Source organism: Podarcis gaigeae (assembly GCF_964106915.1).
Source record: "Podarcis gaigeae genome assembly, chromosome: 9".
In the NCBI taxonomy this organism is placed as follows: domain Eukaryota; kingdom Metazoa; phylum Chordata; class Lepidosauria; order Squamata; family Lacertidae; genus Podarcis; species Podarcis gaigeae.
The window spans coordinates 3,362,595-3,390,294 of record NC_139685.1 but is presented as its reverse complement, the minus strand read 5'-3'; the positions used below and the strand labels follow the sequence as shown (position 1 = coordinate 3,390,294).

Genomic DNA, 27,700 nt, shown 5'->3' with positions numbered 1-27,700 from the left:
TGTTGGAGGCGTATGATTCTGCAGGCTGATATTTCCACAAACAGTTCTCTTTGGAGTAAGTATGTCAACAAATAACTTTTCAACTAATATATAAGGATCCAAAAACAACACTGTTCTTGGGTTCTTTGAAGGAGACAATGAAAATTTAATGATTGTATTTTTCCTAGAAGGAAAATTATTGGTGGCAAAGGCATGGAGGAATTCTACAGCTTTGGGAAAAAACAGCTTTGGAACTTGGCTTTATTTGAGAAACTTTAACAGCACAGATATAAAAGCCTAAACAACACACACACACACACACACACACACACACACACACAGTAGATGAGTTGGAAGTGTCTTGGTATATATTTCTATCCCTCTTTCCTTCAGACTGAGAAAGGCAATGAAAATCTTGAGATCAGCAAAGATCTGGACTAATAAACAAACTGAATCTTAATTTAGACAAGATAGCAGTACCATTGGCTGGGGCTGGGACTGAGCCACGTTTGGATAAAGATGGGGGAGAAATAAGATTCAGTTTGCATTTAAAAGTGAACCTACCTTATTTGTACTTATTTGTACTGAAATAATAATATGCAAACCAAAACACAGCCACGCTTCAAAAATTGGACGTCTCTGAATTTTGCAATAGAGCTGTCCAACCTAGTAACGTGTACAAAAATGAATATGCTAGCAGGAAAATGTCCATTAAAATACATTTATTCATTATGACAACATACAAAAATGCATTATATTAGAGGACATTGCTTTGCAAAAAGAAGAAGTGCATATTAGGCAAAAATGCACAGAAATATGCAATAGTGGGAAAGATTCGCTGATTAATTTTCTTGGGGACTATTTTTAAAAATTGCAAACTGGTGTTAAAATATGAAGAACTGTACTTCAGATTGGAAAAAGGAGAAAGTGAGAGAAATTGAAATGTTGCCCTTTCCTCATTCTGTATCAAGGCTGTTCTGGACGGAGTTTCACTCCCCTTGAAGCACATCGCCTGGGAGTTATTCTGGGTCTGCCTCTGCTGCTGGAGGAGGAGGCAGGCAAGACACGAGAGTGCCTTTTACCGGCTTATTCTTCAGCTGAATCTTTTGTGGGGGGAGTTCTGACCTGACCACAGTCAGGCATGCTTTGGTAATATCCAGATTAGATTTTCCCTTAATATGTTCTACCTAATCCCCACCACCACACACACACACTTTTCTTTTCTTTTTTAGTTTTCAATGTAACAGAATAAAGATTCAGCCAATATAACATATACAAACAATAGATAAGGAAAGCATGCATGGTATTGCACAATGAAATACATCTGTATGATGGGGTCTATGAATGTGCCAAATTTTACACTGGCCTAATAAAAAATACCACGGGAAAAACAATTTGTAAAGTGCTGAAATTTGGCGCATTGACACTATAATTTTCACAAAGGGACATTGTATATTCTTTTCCAAATTTGGAGAAAACTACTGATGGGCTTAATTTAGGCTTGTTGAGGAAGGTCCACTTTCATTGGTTTGCGCATATTTAAAATTATGCCCACAGGGGAAGCCACCTAGTGGATAATATGTGCAATGCCTTTCCTTTTGACAGTGGGATAATATGACAGCGTGGGGCAATGATTAGATGAGGAATGACCAACCTTTTGTGGCCCATTTGGAAACCTGAGAATCTGTTGTGGGAAACTACATCTCACAACCACATGCGCCCCCACCCCCATCAACCACCAGCTTGTGCCATATTGCAGCTCTGTCCCCAACACACACACCCAACCCTAAGTGTGTTAAAAACTTGCTTTGTTATTTTTCATGCCTAGTATCATCATTAATCGCAATGGTGCTAGGAAATACAGCTAAACACAGCACACCAAGCCACTAGCACCCCTGGCAGCACCACTCTCACCTCACCTGCAAAAAGGAGATCCCCTGAGCCCCGCATATTTCCCCCCGTTAAGCCATCCTGCCAGCTACTGATGTGAGCAACAAACAGGTATGGTGCAACTCACAAGAGAATCCCTCTGGCAATGTAGGAAGACCACTGCTTTTTTCTGGGGGTACTCAAGGGTACACAGTACCGGCACCTTTTTTCTAGAAGAAAATGCAGTATAGGACCAGGATAATATGGGGCATATTTGCTGGATCCAAGTGCTTCATCCTCCCTATCTGGCTATGAGCTTAAAATGTGATGTCAAATTGTGCGTGCATGGAGAGTTAAGTTGTAAGCATTGCACAAAATCTGTGAGGACCGTGGGGTATATCTGAGGGACACAGGTGGCGCTGTTGTCTAAACCACCGAGCCTCTTGGGCTTGCTGATCAGAAGGTCAGTGGTTCAAATCCCCACGATGTGGTGAGCTCCTGTTGCTTTGTCCCAGCTCCTGCCAACCCAGCAGTTCGAAAGCACGCCAGTGCAAGTAGATAAATAGGTACCACTCTGGTGGGAAGGTAAATGGTGTTTCCATGCGCTCTGGTTTCCATCACAATGTCCAGCTGCACCAGAAGCAGTTTAGTCATGCTGGCCACATGACCTGGAAAGCTGTTTGTGGACAAAGGCCGGCTCCCTTGGCTTGAAAGCAGGATGAGCGCCACACCCCATAGTTGCCTTGGACTGAACTGAACCGCCCAGGGGTCCTTTACCTTTTACCTTTTTATATAAGGCAGATATAAACCTGGCTTCCAAGTTCCCCTTTTTTGCGGTGCTTCAGCCAACATTAAATTGGCAGGGGGTTTTTTAATCATTGAATTATGCATGCTGGACACCAGCCCCTTTTGGGAGGATACTACAATAATATCTCTTCAACCTTTATGTAAGATCCATAAATATTGGGAATCCTGTCATTTATGAATGTACAAGTTTTATACTGTTGGCGTGGATTAATTTTATACTGCTGATTAAAGTGAGCATTGTCCCTGAAATGTCACTTCAATCATTTTTTTAAAGAAACAAATTTGGAGGTTTCTCCTCAGGTAAAATATCTGAATAAAGTTTCGAGAACCTGGTCTGATACTGCCTTTGATAGAAACTTTCTACATTTAGAGGTGGGGTGTCCTGCACAGCCATCATAAAGTTATGAAAGTCTGCCTTTGTAATTTGTCTAAACTTTATACACTCTAATTGCATAATACAAAACATTGCATTGTTCTCAGCAGGGGTGGGTTCATGGTTTGAGAATCAAACCAGTAATTGGTGAAATTTATATCAATGGGAAAATTGCCCAGAACATATCATTAATATTGTTTTTTCTGTAAAAAAATGTTTAATGACTGTAGGAGAGCTATTCAAATGGGTAGTAAATCAGTCTTTAGTAACTGATTTGTCTTGTCTCTACTGAGCCACCTCCCAAGTCCTCATACCTCAGGCCCAAGAAAAATGACCTTTAGATGATGTGACTGCTTCTAGGTGAAATAAAGGTGAAAGATTAAGCATTTCCAGTTTTTGAAATTGGAAATGTTCATGTTCATGTTCTGAAAATTAAGTCAGTCCCTGGTAAAAATAATATCAACTGGAAAATTACCTAGAACATATAGAATACACACAACTTGTTTTACTTTCTTTAAAAATGTAAAGAATGTAAGAGTGCTACCCAGTTGGGTGAATAACGAACCAATCTCCTGTAATGAATTTGTCTTCTCACAGCTGAGCCAACTTCCTCGTATATCCATGCCAAGCAACACAAGAAAAAATATTTCGAGGATACGTGATCTACTTCTAGGAGAAAAGAATGTGAGAGTAGAAGTACTCTTGTGGGTCAAGGAACACTGAGCCAAAGAGACTTCTGTCTCCATTTCATAAAGACATGGAACTGTAGATTTGGAAGCTACCCCGTGGCCATCTAGTCCAACCCCCTGCTATGCAGGAATCTCAGCTAAAGCGTCCATGGCAGATGGCCACCCAACCTCTGATAAAAACCTCAAATGAAAGATTTGCCCTTGGAGAAAGAGAATGTGGGCGTATTGCATTGCTCAGCCAACCAGGTCACTGAAATTAAGGTCATTTAACCCTCTGAGGAGAGATGTATAAAAGAGCGTGACACATCTTGGGAAGAATGGCAGAGAGACTTTCGTCTGAAGAACAAGGGATGCAAAGGAACAAGGACTGAAAAAGAAAAAGTAAGTGCTGGCAAGTATGCAGTCTGTCAGACTTCAATTCTACTAAATTCCTGTTTTTATTTCTCATTATTACAGTGGGTGGGGCTTCTGTGTGGGGCTAAGGCTTGCAGATTGCCAGGGGTGAGATGTGCATTGCTTGCAGTTCCCTTTCAGTGAGGGCTGCCTGCATTTTCTCAGCCACTGGTGAAGCATGTCATTATTTTCCCATATATATTCATGGCAGCCATGCATTCACAAGGACCAATTCGGAGACACAGTTTGGAAATGTCTCCAGTTGGGGGCCAAATGTGCTCTCTGCCCCTTAAGAATAAGCCTCTTCCTTTCTGTATCAGCTCATCTTTTCATCTGTTCCCATGTTGGGTTCTTGGTCACCCTAAAATGGGACATTATGGGAGGAAACGACTTCACGTTATGCAAAGAAATTTTAAGTGATCTGATGAAAATGTTAAGTAATAACTGCTTTTTAAACCTTTGCTCAATAATCTTGTGTTTAGGTTTCTGTCTGTCCTCCTTTCCCTTTGTTTAGCAATGCTGTATTTACCGATCCTTCAAATTTTGTGGTCTTTTTCTATTTCATTAATCCATTTGTTCTATTAGTATTGGTACATGTTACAATTAATGTCAAATTTAGATCCTGCCATGCTGCTAAGTTTATGGTACCATGTCAGTTAAATTAAAGGGATATATTTTTAGTCTCTTTCAGTTTTTACTTCAGCTTTTGTTAAAAAATATATAGTTTTAGTAGCTTGTACATATTGTAGCTAAAAAGCATTCTAAATCCAAACAGCCTTACCTTTACTGATATAAGCATAACCTCCTATTTGACCTCCTATTTGATTGTCTTCAACAATATTGGAGAAAATCAAACCATAAATTCTAGGGGCGGGGGTTGTGGTAAAATCAAGCTGTAAAGTCTCTTACCACCATCCTCGCCTCCATAAAAACATCCAGCTTCTCAACAGTAAGCAATCTAAATGGCATAAACCCAATTTGTAAAGAATTTTTTTCTTGGTCAATATTAATCTGCTTAACTTGTATGGGTGATATCTGTGGGATCTTACAACCACACTTTGCCTGGGCAACCGTGGAAGCCTCATAAGACACACAAATGCCTAAAGATCAGTTAATTGGTATGGGCTGGTGACATCCAGGAAGGGACCATTAATGAGCACATTCTGTCTAATAGCCTGCTGGTAAATTCAGATATCATTAAAATTAATTGACTGTTTACAGTCCTATTGGTTTTGTTGACAGCCAAATCCCTGCCCAATGAAAGCCTCTTTTAAATGCAGTGGCTTATCAAATTAGCCCTTTTATCATGCCAGATAAAGGGGAATGAGGGGACCATTTCACCATCAAAAGTGGGACTATGTGGGGGGATCATGAAACACACCCTAATTTCTATCGTGGCTTAATAGTGATATGAACTCTCATCTTCCCAATCAAAGTCCAACACTACCACAGTAGGTTGCTTTGGGGTATGTAGGAGACAAACCTTGAGCAAAAAATAAACTTCCATGGCTCATCAGATGTGCCTCAGTTTCGAGTCTTTACAGAGCGCTCTTGCAGAAATCTATGCCAGCCTTTGCTACTCACCTGAGGCACTGGGAGGTGCCCCTACCAGAAATATCTATAGCCCTCACTAGATAGCTGTTGCTCTTGGCTGCTACTGCATTCAATTCAGTGTGTTCCAGAACTGCCTGGAATTATAATTTCATTGTATTCATTTTAAACATATTCTGCTCTACAGTTAGCCCTAGCAGTGAGAGAAACAATAGACAAGTATGACAGTTCCGTTTACCAGAACTGTTGACCTCTTATTTCCATACATTTTTCCAAAAGTGAAAAGGTCTTTGCATTTCTTTGTTGCATAGCAAATGTTTGCCACTGGTCATGTCACTCCACCCTGGTTTTGGAGGGAAAAAAATTAATAATGTGTAGCACCTTATCTGAGTACTATGGGAAAACGTTGATTTGCCTCCCTTTGATTTTTCTGGTTTAAACACAACCCGATTTGGATCTTGATTTTGTTCACAGTGTCTTTGGCTGTTATCTACATTTTCCTCTGCCATCCTTTTTTTTTAAAGAAAAGATTGGGTGTGGGATGCAACTTGCAGTGCAATGCCATTACTGTATTAACATAGTGTGATAGGTGATCCTGCTTTCATCTGCCAGATAAAACTCTTTTGTGCTGAGTGGCAGTTTCCTGAAGTCATGTTAAAAAGACACCGGATCAGTTGCTTAGATAAGTAACATATCAGCAAATCATGAATATAGTTACTATTTGGGAAAAATCTTCTCCACAAATGTAAACTTTTAATAAAAAGTGTCACTTTGCTTGCAGAATAAGCCGAATCGTGTTTTTTTAAGTTACGCGGAATGCAAAGGAGACCAATACTGCAATCTTCCATGTACACACCCTTCCCCAGTGGGTCTTACTTCTGATTGTATTGCATGGCCATGATTGTATTGTAACCCTTGGGCTTACAATACTTTTTAATGTAAAGGGGACTTAAAGCAGTCCTTTAGAGATGTATTTTGACGAAGCTGTGTCTCTTGAAGGCAGGACAGATTGACTGAGCACTGGCCACAATGGCTGGAAGTTCATTAATTAAGTACATTAATTAAGTGGGCAGAAATTCCCCCACCTAGGGAAAATTGTTTAGGTCTGCACAAATGATTTTATTAAAGGAAATTATAATTAGGCATTAGGCATTATGGACATTGAACTTTTTATTTTCACATCAGGAACTGAAATGAATGACTGTGAGATGCTTTAACTTAGAGGAAATGTGTCTGACAGAAGTGGAGTAGACAGACATTCGTTTTGACCAATGGTTCCAATGGCATAAACCCAATGGAAAATAGGAAGTACCTCTTTTGGAAATTTTGTTAATGCTTAACCCCTTCAGCTTCCTTTGCTTCCTCTCCCCCCTTCTGTCTCCGTGTCTCTATTGTTTCTTTCTCTTTCTCTTTTGCTTTTTCATCCCGGTTTTTTGTATTGTGTGTGATCCCCAACCCAGGCTTAAGGCCTGGTTAACATGCAGATGAAGACAAAAAAAAAAAAATCCTTCCAGTAGCACCTTAAAGACCAACTAAGTCAGTTCTTGGTATGAGCTTGATGAAGGACCTTGTGTGAGAGGCATGGAAGGAAGGGAAGAACTCCCAGGTGGGAGGAGAAAGGAAGGCTCTCAGGTGAGAGCTGGGAGGGCTCACCTTTCTCTGTGTGAGACAAACAAAGATCTACCTGTGAGGGAGGACTTTATATCATTCTTCTTTTTTCTCTTTCTCTCTTGATTCTTTGTTTTCGTTTAGACTAGTTTGCTATTTTATTCTAATGTATTACAAAAAGTCATATATATATATATAGCCATAATACATTGTCCTAGGCACACACACACACACCCCCCAGCCAAGGAAGACACACGCCTGACAGTTAATTCTTTATTGACAAACGCCTGCCTCACAGCAACTCCCGCGGTGCCCTGGACACACATGCAAGACTCTCCCAGCCTCTAGGCAGCTGCTCCCAGGTCTGTGCTCTGCAGCATCAGAGGGACTGCGACCTCCCACCACAGCAAGCATATTGAACTTTGTGATAAGAATTGTTAGGTCTTAGATATATATATATAATAAATGTTCATAAATGTACCAAGCAAACACATATATAAATATATAAACCACATGTCTGAAAGCCATAGGAAAAGTCCTAAAGCCATTTTGACTCTTTCAGTCACCTCAAATATTTCTCTACAAGGTCGAAGGAAATGCAGAAACCTCCCCATTGTCTCTGTCCTCACAAATCCTGCCTTAAGGGCACATTTAAGGTGTGACTAGGGTGAGCCTGTGACCTGGCTCAAGAATTAAGTATTATCATTACAAAAGAATAGCCAGACTCCCCAGGTAATCCAGTCAAGTGACCATTAACAGGTAACCTGGCAGACAGGGTAAAAACAACGCACTCAGTTTTCTGCTGTAGACCGCCTTTTCTGAGATGAAGGTATGACGTATCTGGGGGATGGTCTTGGGCTACACCCCTTCTGTGATGTAGGTATGATGTTTCTGGGGGTGGTCTTGGACTCCAGGGCGGGCAATTTAAAATGTCTGTATAAGGGCGGGCACACCTTTGCTCTAGGTCCTCCTCCTCTCTCCTGCATGTGAAGGGGGCACCCTGTTGCAACAGTTAATAAAGATCAGGCTTACTAGCTGCTTTGCTTCTCAATATTCTCTGGTTGGTCTCTGTTATTTTCACCTACCGATAGAGAACCCACAGAAGGACTATATGGGCTCTTGGTGCCCCATAAGGGAAAAGGAGCAGTTTTTTTACTCATATCACCTTCCTCTGATGGGGTGTTCGTGTGCAACCTGAGGCTTCTCTTCCATGGAAGCCATCACTTCTCTTCCCTCTCCAAGCCCCTCCTGGTTCTAGGACACAAGCTGGCAAAGATTCGACCAGCCTGTGCTTTCCTTGAACAGCCTCTTCCTCTAATGCATCCTGCATATCCATTCTCCAGCTGTGGTAGCTGTGGCCATTCCTCCCCTCCCCACATCCCGGTTCCTGTCTTGTGGGTGGCAGAAAACCCCATAATCGCTGCCCCATCTCCTGGGTCAAACCCCTCCGCCACACATTTGTCAAGGCCTCCACCAGGGCCTGACATCTGTTAAGGCTTGCAGGAACTGCTGCGAGGTTCTTTGAAGGAGGAATGGGGTGTAGGTATAATGAACACATCAATTAAATTATTGTTTCAGCCATGCAGGTTCTGATTATAGTCTCTGCGCAAAAATAAATAGGGAGAGGCAAGAACGATTCCCAAACAGCAGGTAGTTCTAGAGGATGATATGGAGAGTTGGCAGAAAGCATGGTGGCAACATTCGTGGTACAGCGTTGCTGAATGGCTGGTTTAATGGTAAGGCCTTGTATTCCTGTTCCAGTAAATATGCTACTTACTTTGAGTGCCCATTTAAGCCAGGAGCTCTAGTATTTATTGGATTGAAGCCACATGAGTGGTACAGTCATTGCCTTTTCAGACATGCCCTGAGTTATCAAACTTTAATCCTTCATATCTTGTTTGCTAGTCCAAAATGTTTTGCAGGCTGAAAGTGGCATCTATGCTCCTGAGCTTGAAGGGGCCATATTTCTCATGCTAATATAAATACTTCTTACTTCAAATATGAACAGCATTTGAAGACTCTGAAAGCATATTTTTCAGTGGAGCACTAAATAAAAATTGCAAGACCGTTGTCAAATCTAGGGCCGGCCCACCCAAGAGGCAAGGTGAGGCAACCAAACCACCTTAGGCGGCAGGATCAACAGGAGTAGAATATCTGATTCCTGGCGAATGCAATGACGTCTGTGGCACATTCCTAGGTAGTTGCATCTGCCACCTTCTGGATGGGGCAGCTGGTCTCCAACCACCCCTACGAAGGAAATGATGGAGGCTGCCCCCTGGTGTCTCTTGGAGTCTTCACCTGACCAACGTGATTCAGACTGGACTCCTTCCCCTTGCCCAGTGCCTCATGGAAGGTTGATTTGATTCTCTGCCTTGTTCCCAACATAGATCTTCACTCACCTCTCCTTCTCTGGCAGCCCCCCTGCCGCCATTTTGTGGTTCACCTTGTGCCAAAATGCTTTGGGCCGCCCCCCTTCAAATCTAAATGTATGGGGCAGATAAAAGTTCTGCAGAGCACCATTGCCATTATCTTCCCATCTTTTGTGCCGCCTTTGTGGACTGCAATGTGGCTTGCTGCCAATTTATTATCATTTCTAATTTAGCCTCCAAGACCCTGGGGATACTGTCATACAAGGGCGTAGCGTGGGGGGTGCAGGGGGGGCCGGCCGCACCGGGCGCAACATCTGGGGGTTAGGGAAATCCATGGGTTAGGGGGCGCACATCCACGGGTTAGGGGGCGCAAATCCATGGGTTAGGGGGCGCAAATTACTTGCCTTGCCCCGGGTGCTGATAACCCACGCTACGCCACTGCTGTCATACAGTGAACTGCAACTCATAAATCAAATAGTTTTAAACTTATTGAAATAAATGGATCCCAAGGTTAAGCTAAAGATGGTGAAGCTGAGTTGACCAAAACCATGAGGATTTTCACAAAACATTTTAGTAGTCTAGGTCCCAAAATTCATAATGTTTGTCAAAAATTTCTCTCCACAATTTCAGTGTGTGGTGTGGATGGTGAAGTTTAAGGAATTTTTTAAATATTTTTGAGCCTGCAACCTAAATGAGGGTGTGATTCTTCAGTCGTGTTTCCTTTATTGATTGTGGAAAGGGTTTCTGAAGGTAGCTGAACATTCCTTAAAGCTGCTAGAGCCTTAATAGGAAGGTATGAGTGAATGATGGCTGTTATGCCCAGTAGGGGAATTGGAAAATAATTGCCAAAAAGCCTTCTGAAAGCCAGAAAGGAGGAAAGAGGAGCAATAGGATGCATTTTCTTTTCTCAAATGCTATTAGCAACACTCATGTGATCAGAATTATAGCAGTTGAGAGCTTCCCAGGCACATTTCATTTCTGAAGAGTTACTTATGTATTCTGTTCCTGGCCTTATAAGGTAAGAATGGTTAATATATTATATGTAAATATGAATGTATGAATGAGAATGTGTGTCTACAGTCATATAAATATGAATAAATAAAACAACTATATCTTCCTACTATAAATAAGTTAAAGTAAAACTGATATTTCATCAGATTAAAAAAAATCTATGTTTAAAATTTGATATGCAGTTACTTGGCAGTATGTCCCTACTGAACTCAGTAAGGCTTACTTCTGAGTAAACACATATAGAACCAGGCTGCCCGTGAGTTTCTTCAGGGATGTGTTCAAGAGTTTACAAAATGTTACTTTATCCTTTTAAGTGCTGCTAAATTTGCAAAGACAGAATAGGAGATATGCTGTTCTTTCATCATTTTTCCGTCATAATATGGGGGACTTGCAACACCAATAAGTAGCACAAAATAAAATAATAGAGCTTGCAGATCTTTTAACACTTTAATAGTTGCTACAGTTTAGTTCCAGTTTCTTTAATACTTCTGCAGGGGGGAAGTTGAAAGCCATCCCAGTTGATTGATCTCAGAATCGGAATTCAAGATAGCCTTAACATATTGGTTGTCAACCAGTGTGCCGCGGTGCCCTGGGGAGACTTGAGGAGCATCCAAGGGAGCCCCGGGGTCAGAGGCATCCTTTCATTAACTTGCAGCCCATATATTCCTACATTATTATCTCTCTCCCTTTCTCTCCAAGGAACGTTCAGAGGAGCCTATGTCTTTCCCTTGCAGTGGTCTTGCTTCCTAGAGTCCTCCTCTTCCTCACTGCCTCCCAGTCCCAGGTTCCTAGTCCCCCCCCCCCCCCGCTCTCCATTTCTGGTGCTCTTACATAGAGGCTCCTTCCACAAGCTCAGAGTCAGGTAGAGCACAAGCATGTCCCGTAGAAGGGGAAAGTATGCCTCTGCTGGTGTCCCTAACTAGAGATTGCCCTTGTCTGGTGTTAATGTGTAGGTAAGCCAGCAATCTTCAGTGTCTTCTTGCTTCTCAGAGGCTTTCTGCCTTTTTGATCTGCTGCTGTTTGGCTGCTTTGGCTGGGTCAGGCCAGCTGATAATGACTGCTGGCGGGAGGGAGTGTTAATGGTGCCCCTCTGATCTGCTGCGTGAGGCGGCATAATGGAGAAAAAAAGCTTTTACTTGGGAGTAAATCTGCACCTCAGAGAGCCTGTGCTGGGTGTGAAGGGGTCGCTGCTGTGGGAAGAGGGATGCAGGCTGAGATCTCTCCAATGAGGGAGGGAGAAGTGGCTTGTGTGCGCCATTTTGGGGGGAGATGGTTGTTTCCATCCCTGATCTGGTGCCTGCATTGCTCGGGTTCCTGTCAGCATGTGTGTTCCCACTTACACACACGCCAAAAACGGCATCGAAAAGGAGTGGGGTGGGACGGGGCAGGGCAGGGCAGGGCAGGGGTGAGGGGGAACGGGAGAATCCCCACTTTTGTGCATCTTGTAATGAAACCCCTAGTTTAAGTGGGTCCCCCAGTGGAGCCACAGAAAGAATGTGGTTGGTCAAGGGAGCCATGGACTCAAACTAACAAAATAAAATTTCAATAGGGACAAGTAAGTTTTTACACTTCGACAGGAAGAACCAGCTTTACAAATATAAGATGGGGGACACCTGGCTTGCCAGTAGTACATGTGAGAAGAATCTAGGCATCTTAGTAGACCACAAGCTTAACATGACTCAACAGTGAGATGTAGCAGCAAAAAGAAAGCTAATGTTATTCTAGCATCAACAGAAGTATAGTGTCCAGAACAAGGGAAGTCATGGTACCACTCTATTCTGCCTTGGTCAGACCCACCTGGAATACTGTGTCCAGTTCTGGGCACCACAAGTGAAGAAGGATATTGACAAGCTGGAATGTGTGCAGAGGATCAAGGATCTGGAAACCAAGCCTTATGAGAAACAGTTGAGGGAGTTCAGTATGTTTAGCCTGGAAAGGAGGAGACAGAGGAGATACTATGGTCATATTCAAGTACCTAAAGGGCTGTCACATGGAAAATGGAACAAGCTTGTTTTCTCCTCAAACCAGTGGATTCAAGCTACAAGAAAGACATTACCCATTAAGCATTGGGAAGAACTTTCTGACAGTAAGAGTTGTTTGACAGTGGAACAGACTCCCTCAGCAGGTTGTGGACTCTCCTCATGGGAGGTTTTGAAGCAGAAGTTGGTTGGCCATCTGTAATGGATGCTTTGAGATTCTTGCATTGCAGGGGGTTGGACTAGATTATCCTCAATGTCCATTCCAACTCTTCAGTTCTGTGATTCTATGAACAATGGATCCCGTTCTGCATCTTTAAAAGTAGAGCAGGTGAGGCATATCAATTTTGGGGACAACTTCTGGTCCCTTCCAGCTCTACAATTCTATGAATTTATTTCATTATTCTTACTGCATCTGTCATGAATGCAATAGGGTTCTTTTGTGGCATGCATGGATGAATTCATGAACATTTCTGTGTTGCCCCCAAAGTGAAGTTCTGTGGGCGGCTTTCTCCTAGGTAGGAGCTTCTATGGAATATGGTCTCTGGATGCTTCAGCAGCAGCCACAGCAAATGATGGGAACTGGGTGTGGGGAAATGCAGAATGCTGTGACATCAGCAGTAGGTTAAGTTGGGGTGGGGGGATTCTCTGCAGATGTTGTGGGTGGCAATCTTATGGCAGTGTCTAAGTTATGGAGTTTCTTCCCCACAGCGGTGTGTCTACAACTTTCATTGTGTATTTTTTGTCCTATGCGGAAGATGCACCTCTTTATTGTGGCCTTGGACACTTGATATATTAGGACCCACCTATTCTTGACTGTAAAATTCTACAAGGTAGGCTCAAGCAGTACGTGGACCAAGAATTCCCAGAAGTGCAACCTGGATTTCGAAGGGGCATAGGAATCAGAGACCAAATTGCAAACATGCGCTGGATTATGGAGAAAGCTAGAGAGTTCCAGAAAGACATCTACTTCTGATGCAAAAGCCTTTGACTGTGTCGACCACAGCAAATTATGGCAAGTTCTTAAAGAAATGGGAGTGCCTGATCACCTCATCTATCTGCTGAGAAATCTCTATGTGGGACAAGAAGCTACAGTTAGAACTGGATATGGAACAACTGATTGGTTCAAAATTGGGAAAGGAGTACGAAAAGGCTGTATATTGTCTCCCTGCTTATTTAACTTATATGCAGAATTCATCATGCTAAAGGCTGGGCTGGATGAATCCCAAGCTGGAATTAAGATCGTCGGAAGAAATATCAACAACCTCAGATATGCAGATGACACAACCTTGATGGCAGAAAGTGAGGAGGAATTAAATAACCTTTTATTGAGGGTGAAAGAGGAGAGTGCAAAATATGGTCTGAAGCTCAACATCAAAAAAACAAAGATCATGGCCACTGGTCCCATCACCTCCTGGCAAATAGAAGGGGAAGAAATGGAGGCAGTGAGAGATTTTACTTTCTTGGGCTCCATGATCACTGCAGATGGTGATAGCACCCACGAAATTAAAAGACGCCTGCTCCTTGGGAGAAAATCAATGACAAACCTAGACAGCATCTTAAAAAGCAGAGACATCTCCTTGCCAACAAAGGTCCATATAATTAAAGCTATGGTTTTCCCAGTAGTGATGTATGGAAGTGAAAGCTGGAGCATAAAGAAGGCTGATCGCCGAAGAATTGATGCTTTTGAATTATGGTGCTGGAGGAGACTCTTGAGAGTCCCATGGACTGCAAGAAGATCAAACCTCTCCATTTTGAAGGAAATCAGCCCTGAGTGCTCCCTGGAAGGACAGATCCTGAAGCTGAGACTCCAATACTTTGGCCACCTCATGAGAAGAGAAGACTCCCCGGAAAAGACCCTGATGTTGGGAAAGATGGAGGGCACAAGGAGAAGGGGACGACAGAGGACGAAATGGTTGGACAGTGTTCTCGAAGCTACCAGCATGAGTCTGACCAAACTGCGGGAGGCAGTGGAAGACAGGAGGGCCTGGCGTGCTCTGGTCCAGGGGGTCACGAAGAGTCGGACACGACTAAATGACTAAACAACAACAACAACAACATTCTTGACTATAATTTGTCTGAATCTTATCTTCAAAGCCCAGATCACAGAGATGCTTACTTCAAAGTAAAGTAGTAAACTTTTATTGCAGCAGTTTAACTGTTCAAAAACTCAGTGGCAAAGTAAATGAAAATTCTAGGGATAGTGCTCTTACAAGGCAGAAGAGTAACACCAATAAATCTGGACCAAGAACAAAGACCAAGGTTCAAGAGTTCACGAGTAGTAGCAAGACTCCAGGAATGCATGGAAGACACCGAGTTGTTCCAACAAGTTTCTCCACCTACTCATCAAACTTTAAAGCAGAGCTGGGGATTGCTCAATTACTCACGAGAGCCCCCCTCTCTGCGGGAATTCCTGGCCTGGAGACAGGCACTTCTCTTGGGGTGGGGTTCTCTCTTCTCCTCTCTTCAGGGATCTCTTAAGGAACCTCCTCCCTCCGGAAGACATCACCAGGTGCACCTCCTCTTCCTCCTCTTGCTCTGTCACAGCCTCTGGGCGCTGCTCACTCGCCATAGGCTGGGAGGGGGTAGCCTCTGGGTCTCCCATCTCATCAGGGCTCATTCCCCCCTCCGAGTCCTCAAGTGATCCTCACTCTTTGCCCGAATCAGAGAAGAAAGAGGGAACCACAGCCTGTATGGTGAAGGAAATCAAATCAATCATCAGGCACATTTAAAAAAACACACACTTTAAAAACATTTTAGTTATTTTTATGGTACATATGTAAATTGCCTTGAGAGGCATGTAGAAGGTAGTTGAATGAGACTTACTTCCAGGTGACTGTGTTTAGGGTTGTGGTCTAAGTTCCGATCTACACATTGGTCTAGGTCAGGAGTTTCAGATCAGGGCAGTTGCAGACATCGGGATTCACAAAGACTGAGTTTCTCAATGAAGCCATTGAATATTGAATTTAGCATTCTGTATGTCTGGTTCAGAGTCAACAATGTTCTGTGTTGTACACAACACACAGTACATATTCAGTTAAATTCAACAGTTTATTGTCTTTTTTCCTAGTCAGACTCCTAGGGACTTAACTGTTCTTGATAGCAAACAGTTCTCTGTCCCTTTTCTTGAATTAGGAACCAAAGGAAACTCAGTTAGGATATATTATCTATCTCTACATATGCTTACAGGAAATAAAATCACAAGCTGCACAATTAGATATAATAAAGTTATGGGCATGTAATGCTAGGGTAGCCTGCAATAAATCTTTAAACAAGATAAAGTCATTTATCATGTGTGCTGGCCTTCTTCCACAACATAAGCAAAAATTCTTCAGGCACACAACAGCAAGTTCTGTGCTCTGCTTTGCTTGTTCACTTTACAGCAGAAAACTTTCTGGTTTTAGTGTCTTGCTTCTTTTGCTCCATATCTGCACGTTTACATTGCTTGACATGCACACTTCTTCTTTTAAGTACTGCATCATATAATTCAGTGATTCTCTGGTGGCCAGCCTGCGAGGCAAATTATTAGGACATCTTTACACTACAAAATTTAAGTTGAGTTGGATCAGACCTGTTGAAATCAGCAGGGCGTAAGTCTATCATGGTTAGCGTACCAATGGCATGACTATTAAGTAGGACTAAGTCCATATCCAATTTATTGTCCCTCATAAATACCAATGAGTTTAGACCGGCTTGCATTTTTTCCAAATATAATAAAATCAGTATGGTTAAGTCCAGTCAAAGGCGACTATGGGATTACAGCACTCATCTCGCTTTCAGGCCTAGGGAGCCGACATTTGTCCACAGACAGTTTTCCGGGTCATGTGGCCAGCATGACTAAAACGCTTCTGGTGCACGGAGGACCATGACGAGTGCCAGAGCTCACGGAAACGCCATTTACCTTTCCACAGCAGCAGTACCTATTTTTCTACATGTACTGGCATGTTTTTTAATTGCTAGGTTGGCAGGAGCTGGGACAGAGCAACGGGAGCTCACTCCATTGTGGGGATTCAAACCGCCAACCTTCCAATCAGCAAGCCCAAGAGGCTCAGTGGTTTAGACCACAGCATCACCCACATCCCTATAAAATCAGTAGTGGATGATGCCCGGTGGGAGCCCAACAGTAGGTGGCGCTAGAGCCAATGGCAGGCAGAGCCAGCTAATTCTCGTTTTGCCCTCATCTTTCTTGCTACTGCATTCTATAAAGGAAAAGCCAAGACTAAGGAGGGATAGCTGATGGGCAGTGCCCCACTTGCCCTAACCCAGGCTTCCTCAAATTCGGCCCTCTGGATGTTTTTGGCCTACAACTCCCATGATCCCTAGCTAGCAGGACCAGTGGTCAGGGATGATGGGAACTGTAGTCTCAAAACATCTGGGGGGGGGGCTGAGTTTGAGGAAGCCTGCCCTAATGGATCAGCTTCACTGCATTAAGGTCAAAGTGGATCTTTTTTGTTTTCATTTGTGCTGTTGGACCACTTCCTCTTTTGTTACTGTGTATCCTGAATCCTAAATGCTCTCCATTTGGAGATCTGCTCTGACTGGGGATATGGCAAACTCAGGAGCTTCTGTGCCTTCAGGCTTAGCCATCTGCTTGTGCAACAAGGCTGTGAGACAAGACCGAAGGGGAGACCAAGGAAAGTAACCCAGTACACTTCCCAGGTGTTTCCTCCAGAAAGAAACAGTGGCAGCAATTACCAGTTAAAAGGAGGTAGAAAAGGAGAGTTAGACCAGAACCTGCTTCACAGTTTATCCAAATCCTTCAGAGGGACGGGGATACACGGAACATGATGGTGTCTCAGCGTGCATTCCTTCTTCTAAACATTACCAGCGGGAGGAGAAGATGTGGGTAATGGCGCTCAAGAATCTTACCAAAAGCCATTTTTCAAAGAGTTGTTCTGGAGGGAATAAAAACATGTTATGCTTGAATGAAGATGTCACAAACAGCACTAGAGAAGTCTTCTGTGGTGGTTTTCCCCAGGATTTCTCTGCATCATGAAAACAAAAGCATTTTTGACAGCAGCTTTTCTTTTTCCTCACCATTCCTATTTTCTGTAAAAAATAATAAAGGAAGAAAGAGTAGAAAGAAGAGAGAAGGGAGTATTATATATTAAGATTTGCTTTGTAGCCAAGAATTAGGTTGATATATTCTGACAAGCTAGGAAAACCAGTGTCAGCCTTGGCACATTTAAAGATGCAGCCCTAAGATTGCTTCAGGTCATAAGTGGGAATCAGGGTTTTTAATTTTCTCTCACGCTAAGCAAAGAACATGCAAGCAGAAAGCTAGCAGAGCAAGAAGTAGCTTAAAAGAAAATCTTTCTCCTTGAAGTGTGAGCTGTTTTGTTTTGCTTTTCGAACTTGCAAGAAACCCTGTGAGCTGCAGGCACAGTCCACAGTACCTTTCATGTTTCCTACTTCATTCTGCTGTGCATGCAGAACAGGGCCAGCGAAGGGGGCAGCAGGCACAAATGTCACCCCCCCCCCAACATAAATTTAGAGTAACACCTGAGCAGTCCTGCTTGAGCTTTACTTGCACATGGCTGCTTTCAATAAGGGTAATAAGCAACCAGGTTCTCATTTGATAATTCCTCCTCCCACCTTGCAAATCATTCAGTAGACATCATCTTTCAATATTTCACAGTCCCATCAAATAACTTATCATGTGGCCCCACCCACACTCTTAAAAAAAATCCATACACCCAACAAAGGGAAAAGCAAACAAAGTGTGCATTGGTGCTTGCTTGCTTTTTCCCTCTCTCCCTCCTTCTCTCTTTCTTTCTTTCCTTCCTTCCTTCCTTCCGCACTGGTGCTGGAATTAGAGTGGTGCGGCTGGTACACACCTGCACAGGGCGCCAAGCTAAGGGAGCACCCTGAGGCCTACCTACGGACAACGAGACACCTCATGGTCAGAGGTGGTGCAGCTGTTCTGGTCACTGCTTCTTCCTCCTCTCCTCCTCTCTCGGTGTCTCTGCTACAGCCAGGAGACTTGTTTTCCTGGACCAGGCTCAGGTACCACTTGAGGGAGCTGCAGCCACCAGGGAGGTCCCAATCCTGGGGGCGCTTCCAGAGGTGAAGGGATGGCATGGGCAGCAGCGGAGCAAGCCGATTGTGTGCCCTGTGCCCAGGGGCAGGGCCAGCCGCCTGTGGGGCAGGAAGAGCCGGGGAAGGACACTCCATGGGGCCTCTGAGGAGTCTGCCTGCCTCCTCCCACTCAGCCACACTACAGCTGAGGGTGAGGCAGCGGGCGGAGAGACACATGGCTTGGGCGCGCTGCAGGCCCCAGAGTGAGTGCTGCCTGGCATTTTGTCACCCCCCTCAGTGGTGACACCTTGGGCAACCCGCCCCCACAGCACCCCCTTCCTCCTCCACTGAGCATTGGAGGCAAGTGCCAGGCCCCCACTTCAGAGGATTTGTGAGGTGCAGCCAGGAGGGCCCTTCCCTGACCCCAGTTTGTGTGCCCTGGGCACATCAGGGCTGGAGGGGCCCCTTGGAATCTCCTTGTGTGCTGGACTGGGTAGGCAGCTCTCCTCCGTGCCACTGCAGTACCACCTCCAAGTAGACAACTTTGTACTTCTCCAGCCCCACTGGAGCCACTGCAACGTGTGTCTGTGAGTGAGTGTGCGCACACACGCCCCCCCAAATTTTTTCTCACTCAGGATACCATATTAGCAAAGTTCCCCCTTGCTTCCTTCCATATGTGTGAATGGGTTTGGCTTTCTTTAATTCTGACCAATGGGGGGAGATCCATGAAAAAAGTTAGGAGGGGGGAAATTGCATACTGACCGTGGCTGACTGATCATCTTGATAGGAAGCAAGAGAAGGTTGTACTCATGCTATTAAAGTAAAGGACGGTCACTTAGGGATCCATTCAGGAGTTGCTTCATATTTCCTGTTTACTGTTTACTTTCCTACAGCCAGGCAGAACATGTGTCTTAATCCTTAGCTCAGTTGTGTCTAATTAGATACCAGGAAAGAGGTAGTAATTATTTTATGGAATTTCATCACAGGAACAAACTGATCAATATAAACTTTATGAGGCTTTGCAATGAGAAGTGGATAGCCAGATCCTTTCAGCGCAATCTTCTGGCAGGATAAGAACAAAGAGTCCTATGCTAATTTTGGGCTGTGATAACTGTCATGATTCAAAAGCTAGCTAGGCAGCAGATGCAGCTGGTGATCTATGCCCAAGTTTCTGCTTGTCACTGTCAGGTCTGTTTTGGTTTGACTTTTCAGCCTAAAAACAGATTTCAGGCTGACACTATTAATAATAATAATAATAATAATAATAATAATAATTTTATTTATTAGCTACTTTTTGGGGGTAAAGGTGAAACTCAAAGCAACTTAAAAAGAGAGATAATTAGAATAAAACATAAACAATCTAAACTTGCACACATCCTAAAATACTCCCCCAGTCTCTCTTCTGACAAAGGCCATCATACAGGATGCCCAAGCATAGCTGTCAACTTACAGATTTGAAAATAAGAGACCAGCAGCCTCGAAAATAAGGGATCAGCAGCCAAAATAAGGGATTTTCCGGACACAGGTATGTTCACCTTCTGAGCTCCTCCAAGCCAAAGGCAGAAAGCCCAGCCAGCAACCAAACAAAGCCTCAAGTGGTGGTTCCCACAGCGCAGCAACCCGGCAAAGGGGATGCAGCAAGGAAAACCACCGTCACCTCTCCGCTGGGAAGCACTGAGCAAAGGCGAGTCCCCAGGCAACACGGCCAATTTGATCGGCACAAGGCATGCAAGCTCCACCCCCCAGTCGTTCTTAGACTCCTTATTGGGTGAGCAACGCAGTCAAGCAACACAGTTGGAGCCTCCCTCCTCCCTGGCTGGCAGGGAAGGAGAGGAGCTGCTTCCTTTGAAACCCGGGAAATTTAAGGGACATCATCAATAAGGGACAGCAGCAGGACACGGAGCTGGGATAAGGGAGTTTCCCGCCAAATAAGGGACGGTTGACAGCTATGTGCCCAAGGCAGTTTCAGTACCAAAATTGGGCCTAGGAACTATGGAGCTAGAACACCGGTTTCATCCAGGAAAGCATTACTTGGTACTTAAAGCAGCTAGCAAGATCTCACCCCTTTCCCCCTCCTCAGGCAGGTAGGGCCTCTCACCCGCAGAACAGTCAGAAGTAAAACTGATATAGTACACAATGTTCTTACTTAACCCATGTGACTTTCCAACTATGTCCCTCCAGACGGAGGGGATAAGTCTCCCTACTCCACCCCACCTGGCTAGAGGTGACGTCCTTTTAGGGGCAGGAGAGCAATGGGTCAGGGGCTCAGCAGAGACTTCTCTTGCTCTCTGTGCACAAACCAAACCCATGGCTTTGAGGGGGCCTCTCTAGAAACCTAATGAGGAACCAAGATACAGTACATTGGCCTGTTAACGCTGTAAGCCCTGCCATCTGATGCTCAGGATATAGATGTGTGTAAATTAAACCATCGATCATAAGTCACCACGGTCTCCAGTGACCTTGATTTCAAGGAAACTGAAGGCTGGGTCAGTGCTGGCACCCCTGAAGTCTCTCACCACTCAGAGATTCACATAACAATATCTCATGTACCTACTGACTCCTTCCCCTTCTCAGTTTATTTGACTTTGTGGCCTGTCAAATCACATCTGGGACACTTGACTTTTTTTGAGGTTTTCTAGTTAACTGGAAAATATACATATAAATGAATCAGAGAAGAATGCAGTCAGAAAAGAGAGTTGTTAAATGTGATAACACAATCAAGTGCAGCAATATTTTAAGGTGGGCATAAAAGTGAGTAATAATTAATTAATAGGCTCCCACTGTTTTCAGTAGATGGACATTTTGGATCAGTTGTGGGAAACCTGTGTCTTCCACCAAATGTTGTGGCCTACATACAACTCTAGCCATTCCTGACTCAGGGGGACCAGCTTGAATAGTGCGGTGCGCACACACCATTTGAATGGCAATGCCCAGCAACTTTGGGGTCAAATATATTATTGGGGAGGACGAAGGGGCCTCAGCCCCCAGAAGTTGGCTCCTATGACCGGACCTGATGGGAACTGCAGTTCAACAATACCTAGAGGGCCACAGGCTGGCGCCATCATAAATGATAAATGATAAATGTTTGATCTCATCTAGGCCAAGATGGAGAGGTATATTAGTTTACAGGGCGGGCGCCTACTTTGCGCATCATGCACCAGCAGGCCATGGCTTAGCACAAAGGTGTAGCCCCCAAGAGCAGAGATCACATCTGCTTGACTCCCCCCCCAGCTCTTTTGCTGCCGCACTGTTCTGAGCCAGGCTATGGTCTGGCTCGTGGTTCAGCTATTCCAGGCAGAATGAGCTGTAACCTATAGGGCAAGGTGTGGTTACAGAGTGTGATTAGTCCGGCGAGAACTAAACCATGAGCTTTGATTTCACACAATGCACTAGATCAAAGCATGGCTTCGTTCGGTGTGACACAGCAGCAAAATACCCTGTGAGGAGCGCAGGTGTTGTAACCTAATCTCCAGGCGCCCACATGACCATGTGCTCATGCCAAGGCATAGTATGTGTCTGGATGGCTACAGAATGCATTTCCCTTCACAGTAACTGAATCTGGCTGCAGTTTTTTCTATCTTGAACTCTCCATGCAGTTGCAAGCAGACAACCATCCTCCAGTTCATGCTGGTTCATTTCCATGTGCAAATTTTAGTGTTGTTAGCGGGTAGCCTAGGGGGCTTGGGCCTGTTACCCTGGATCCCGGATCTCCTGCCTCCTCCCCCCATTTTATTTTTGATATCTATTTTTATTTTGTGTGCAAAGTGGCTGAGCAAAGTATTCCCCCAGCCACAGGTCATTTTAATTTTCCCAGAAGCAAATGACTTTCATGGGCCTGTGCTTTGCATTTTTTAAATACCTGGTGGCAGTGGCATTGCTAATGATGGAAAGCAAAAGATGAAATCGATCTCTTGCTTTCAGTCACGCTCTCTTCTTTCTGAAAGAAAGAAATCAAAGCCTTGCTTCATGTATAACTGGGGTCTGATTTAAGGTGGAAGAATCAGGTCTTTGCGTGGTGTATGCAACTCCCCAGTAGCATTTTTGCAAGCAATTTGCCCAATATTTTTGTATGTTGCTTTACTAGGATATGCATTTTTTTAGGAATACTTTACCTCAATATATGCGTTTTTGAACACATTTTTTTGATTGAAGAACTGCATCATAAACTTTGGATAAGTGCATATTTTGAAGGATGGCTGTGTTCCAGTTTTCATATTGTTTTGGGAAGTGCAGATTAAGTTGATTTGCATTAACGTGAAATGAACCAAATTCCTCCTCCATCCCTAGCTGGAAATAGCTTGAGATGTGCCAAGGCAATTTCTCTGGCCTTTGGTGCTATGTTGAAAAGAGGAAGCTACTTAATAAAATATTCCTCCTTGCGATTCTGTGGTTGGTGTGGGGTGAAAATTGGTAGGCAGGTTGTCACATACAGTTGGAGGAATCCAGTGAGGTAATGCAGTATTTAGACATCAGAACTGTAGGATGAAATCACCCAAGTATGCCATACTTCAAAAACATCTACAGTATGTTACTCAGAAAACAGGAATCATGAAATCAGCAACCACAAGTATGGAAGAGGTTAATAATTAACTGATTTTAACCACACTTCTATGAAATGCAAAATACATTGCTAAACTTTACCACTGATATATTCCCCAAACAAACATTTAGATTTCCTTTTCCGCAATCTTGCTAGAGAAGCTGTTTGAAGCAACTGTAATAACTAATGAAATTAATATTTAAGGCTGCTATTTTAGGCACATTTAAGGAGTAGGTAGCACTCATTGCTGGAGGAGACTCTTGAGAGTCCCATGGACTGCAAGAAGATCCAACCTCTCCATTCTGAAGGAAATCAGCCCTGAGTGCTCACTGGAAGGACAGGTCCTGAAGCTGAGGCTCCAGTACTTTGGCCACCTCATGAGAAGAGAAGACTCCCTGGAAAAGACCCTGGTGTTGGGAAAGATGGAGGGCACAAGGAGAAGGGGACGACAGAGGGCGAGATGGTTGGACAGTGTTCTCGAAGCTACCAGCATGAGTCTGACCAAACTGCGGGAGGCAGTGGAAGACAGGAGTGCCTGGTGTGCTCTGGTCCAGGGGGTCACGAAGAGGCAGACACGACTAAATGACTCAACAACAACAATAAGCACTCATTGGGCCTCACTTCAGAATAGTCATTCATAGCCTCCATACCCTCCAACATTTCTCTGGTGAAAATAGGGATATTCTAAGGAATAGCAGGGGGGACGTGGGTGGCGCTGTGGTCTAAACCACAGAGCCTAGGGCTTGCCGATCAGAAGGTCAGCGGTTCAAATCCCCGCGACGGGGTGAGCTCCCGTTGCTCAGTCCCTGCTCCTGCCAACCTAGCAGTTTGAAAGCACGTCAAAGTGCAAGTAGGTAAATAGGTACTGCTCCAGCGGGAAGGTAAACGGCATTTCCGTGTGCTGCTCTGGTTCGCCAGAAGCGGCTTAATCATGCCGGCCACATGACCCGGAAAAACTGTCTGTGGAAAATGCCGGCTCCGTCAGCCAGTAAAGCGAGATGAGCGTCGCAACCCCAGAGTCGTCTGTGACTGGACCTAATGGTCAGGGGTACCTTTACCTTTAAGGAAAAGCAGGGCATTCCAGGAGCAAATCAGAAACTGGGACGGCTTCTGTAAATCCTGGGCTGTCCCTAGAAAATAGGGGCACTTGGAGGATCTGGGCCAGTGGTCTTTGCAACTGCCTAGATGTGGCAATGGAATCAGCACATGGCAACTTTGAAGGAAGGCTGCTGTTGGAGAAGGTGGCCAGAACCTCCACTGGCCTTGGTGAGGGAAGATGACAAATTCATCAGGTCCGTCTTGTGAGTATTTTTGTTGTTGTTTAGTCGTTCAGTCGTGTCCGACTCTTCGTGACCCCATGCACCAGAGCACGCTAGGCACTCCTGTCTATGTGAGTATTCTAACTGCCGTCAAATCAGCTGACTGGTATCGCAGCTGATAGCAGCAACAGCCCTGCCCTGCCCACCTGACATTCTAACCTGGGGCAAGGAGTTGCTCCTTGTCCCCACCTCCCACGGAGGCCACAAAAGCCAGAGCAGGCAAGCATCAGGTGAGGGAATATCTTCCTTTGTTCCAGGGTGGATCCAGATGCAGAACCCCATCTCTGCTGAGAATGTAAAAAAAACAAAAACCCAACTTTATTCAAACCTGCTTGCAAGTCACCTTTGTAAACCACTTTGAAAACTTTGGGTTGGAAAATGGTATGCAAGTATTCCAATAAATAAATACATGTGCATAGCCATTGTGGGTAGATATACATCTGGGTGTGCATGTCCAGTGCTATTTTTATAGGAAAAGGGGTGTGGAACTCACCCTGAACGCCTCTCTTGTTCTCTTATAATACAATGGCACCCACCTGAGAGGTGCCAGAACTGTGTGTCCTTATTCGTTTGGATCTCTTAGTGGCATTCAGACTCATTACCCAAAGTTTCCTATCAGGATGGGAACTGGAGGCACTGCTTTGTAAGATAACTGCCAAGGGGCAGAGGAATGCAGCGTCATCTTGGAACCCTACCAATAATCAAGATAGGAACAGGACCGCCACAAAGCAGTGCCTCCAGTTCCCATCTTGATTATCGGCAGGGCTCCAAGATGACGCTGCATTCCTCTGCCCCATGGCAGTTATCTTATGATGTTCCACAGCATTCTGGCCTGACTCCCGTGCTATTTCACATCTCCATGAAGCCCCTCAGTGAGGTCATCCAACAATTTGGAGGAAAGAGCCATCAGTATTCTGCAGAAACACACCACTATTTATTTCTCTCTCTCTTTTAGTTTCCCTTAAAAAGAACCTCAAACTCAGGCAAAGCTCTGGAAGTGCTGAATCATTGTCTGCATTAGGGAACTGACAGGGTGGAGACCAATAATCTGAATTTCAGTCCATACAAGATAGAGTTGCTTAGGCTGGTGGTTTGTCCAGAGTGGGAAGTGCTGTTCAGCCTGTTCTGGGCAGGATTGCATTCCACCTGGAAGATCAGCTTCTGCATCCAGTGCGCTCCCAAGTGGTGCACCCATGACATTAGTCATAATCCATATCTATGGCTCTATGCTGCATCTATCTTGTCATTTCTTATGAAGTACTGATTTTTGATGCATTTCCCCCATCTCCTAATTGAGAATAGAACCAAGCTGTGTTTTAAGGCAGTCATGTGTTGTTGTTTTAAAAAGGGTTTAGTTAAGTCCAGTCAAAGGCGACTCTGGGGTTGCGGCGCTCATCTTGCTTTTCAGGCTGAGGGAGCCGGTGTTTCTCCACAGACAGCTTTATGGGTCATGTGGCCAGCATGACTAAACCGCTTCTGGCGAACCAGAGCAGCGCACGGAAATGCCGTTTACCTTCCTGCTGGAGCGGTACCTATTTGTCTACTACACTGGCCTGCTTTCGAACTGCTAGGTTGGCAGGAGCAGGGACAAAGCAACGGGAGCTCACCCTGTTGCGGGGATTCGAACCACTGACCTTCTGATTGGCAAGCCCAAGAGGCTCAGTGGTTTAGACCACAGCACCACCTGCCTTTTAAGGCAGTAATGTGAACACAGACTCTGTAACCACAAATCACTTCTATGTTACTGTTTTTAAAAATTATTGGTTACATCTGAATCTCCTTTCCTGCTGCCTGCAATGTCAAGTGATATGGCTTGCATACGCAAAAGAGCCATGACACATACAACACCTTGGATGAAATGCTCATATTGCCTGAAACTGAATGTTTTCTTGTTAGGCTAGTTCACACCTCCCAATGGCACTTATCAAGTGCTGAGAAATTAAGATATCTGCGTGCAGGTGTAAACTAGCACATGATCTCTCAAGACATAACTGTGCTTGCTCCTTGAGAATTGCCAGGTCACAGTGGAATTCAGTTATATAATTTTAGAATCCAAAAACTGTATCCTAGGGATTGTTGTTGCTTAGTCGTTTAGTCGTGTCCGACTCTTCGTGACCCCCTGGACCAGAGCACGCCAGGCACTCCTGTCTTTCACTGCCTCCCGCAGTTTGGTCAGACTCATGTTTGTAGCTTCGAGAACACTGTCCAACCATCTCGTCCTCTGTCATTACCTTCTCCTTGTGCCCTCCATCTTTCCCAACATCAGGGTCTTTTCCGGGGAGTCTTCTCTTCTCATGAGGTGGCCAAAGTATTGGAGCCTCAGCTTCACGATCTGTCCTTCCAGTGAGCACTCAGGGCTAATTTCCTTAAGAATGGATGCGTTTGATCTTCTTGCAGTCCATGGGACTCTCAAGAGTCTCCTCCAGCACCAATCCCAGGGATATCCCAGGGATAGGTCCCTATTATTATTAATGTAGGATACTTTGGTTTGGGGAAAGAGAGGAGGATTGTTTTGTTTTACCTAGCATAGCTGAAGCTGAATTTCAGCTTGCTTCCTCCTACACACTCTTCAACAAAGGGAAGGGAACACTCATTGATGTGTACATGCATTTTATTAGAGCTGATCAAGCATTATGTCAGACATTTTTTATAGGGGAAACTCACATTCTGCAATGCAATAGAATGCAAGGTCATGGCCTCAATTAGGCAGCATAAGATTAGATCAGCAGTGAGGGAGAAAGGAAGTTGTTTGGGAAGAAAAGAATGAAGTTCTTTATTCTATTCTCTGGCATTCAAGAATAAATTTAGGTTTATTAGGTTGATGAAAGTGTATGAGTCATGCATTTCTAAGGGCCTTATTCTGCTTTGAAAAGCACGGCATGCTACGTATTCCAACTACAACTATTTTGCAAAGGGGAAATGAAATAAATTAGAAATAAATTTGCCCACTGTGTACTGCTAGCTAGACATGACTCTTGGGAATGATTTTAAGAAAAAGGGCAGTAAATCTCAATGAAATAAACCAGTGTATTTCTGCACAACACATGAGGAACGCTCCTCTCTAGCGAAACAACCTACATAAGGAAGGGTGGACTACAATGAATAGGTTCACATTGAGAGTTTCAGAAAAAACAAAAGATTTCCCTATGGCTGAGTTGTCTTATTCTGGCAGACCTTTAAGTTTCAACAGTTTGCTGT

General features: G+C 44.3%; 1 protein-coding gene across 2 annotated transcripts in view; it reads left to right on the top strand.

Moving 5' to 3' along the window:
• The first annotated feature begins 4,039 nt into the window (after window positions 1–4,039).
• SLC2A9 (solute carrier family 2 member 9) overlaps window positions 4,040–27,700 on the top strand; it is an 87,989-nt gene continuing 64,328 nt past the window's right edge. The window contains exon 1 of one of the 2 annotated variants that reach the window (XM_083698336.1): window positions 4,040–4,098. The gene's annotated coding sequence lies outside the window, so the exon portion shown is untranslated. Of the gene's footprint in view, window positions 4,099–10,640; window positions 10,657–27,700 lie in introns of those variants that run through there. The other variant, XM_083698335.1, reaches the window with a different exon arrangement.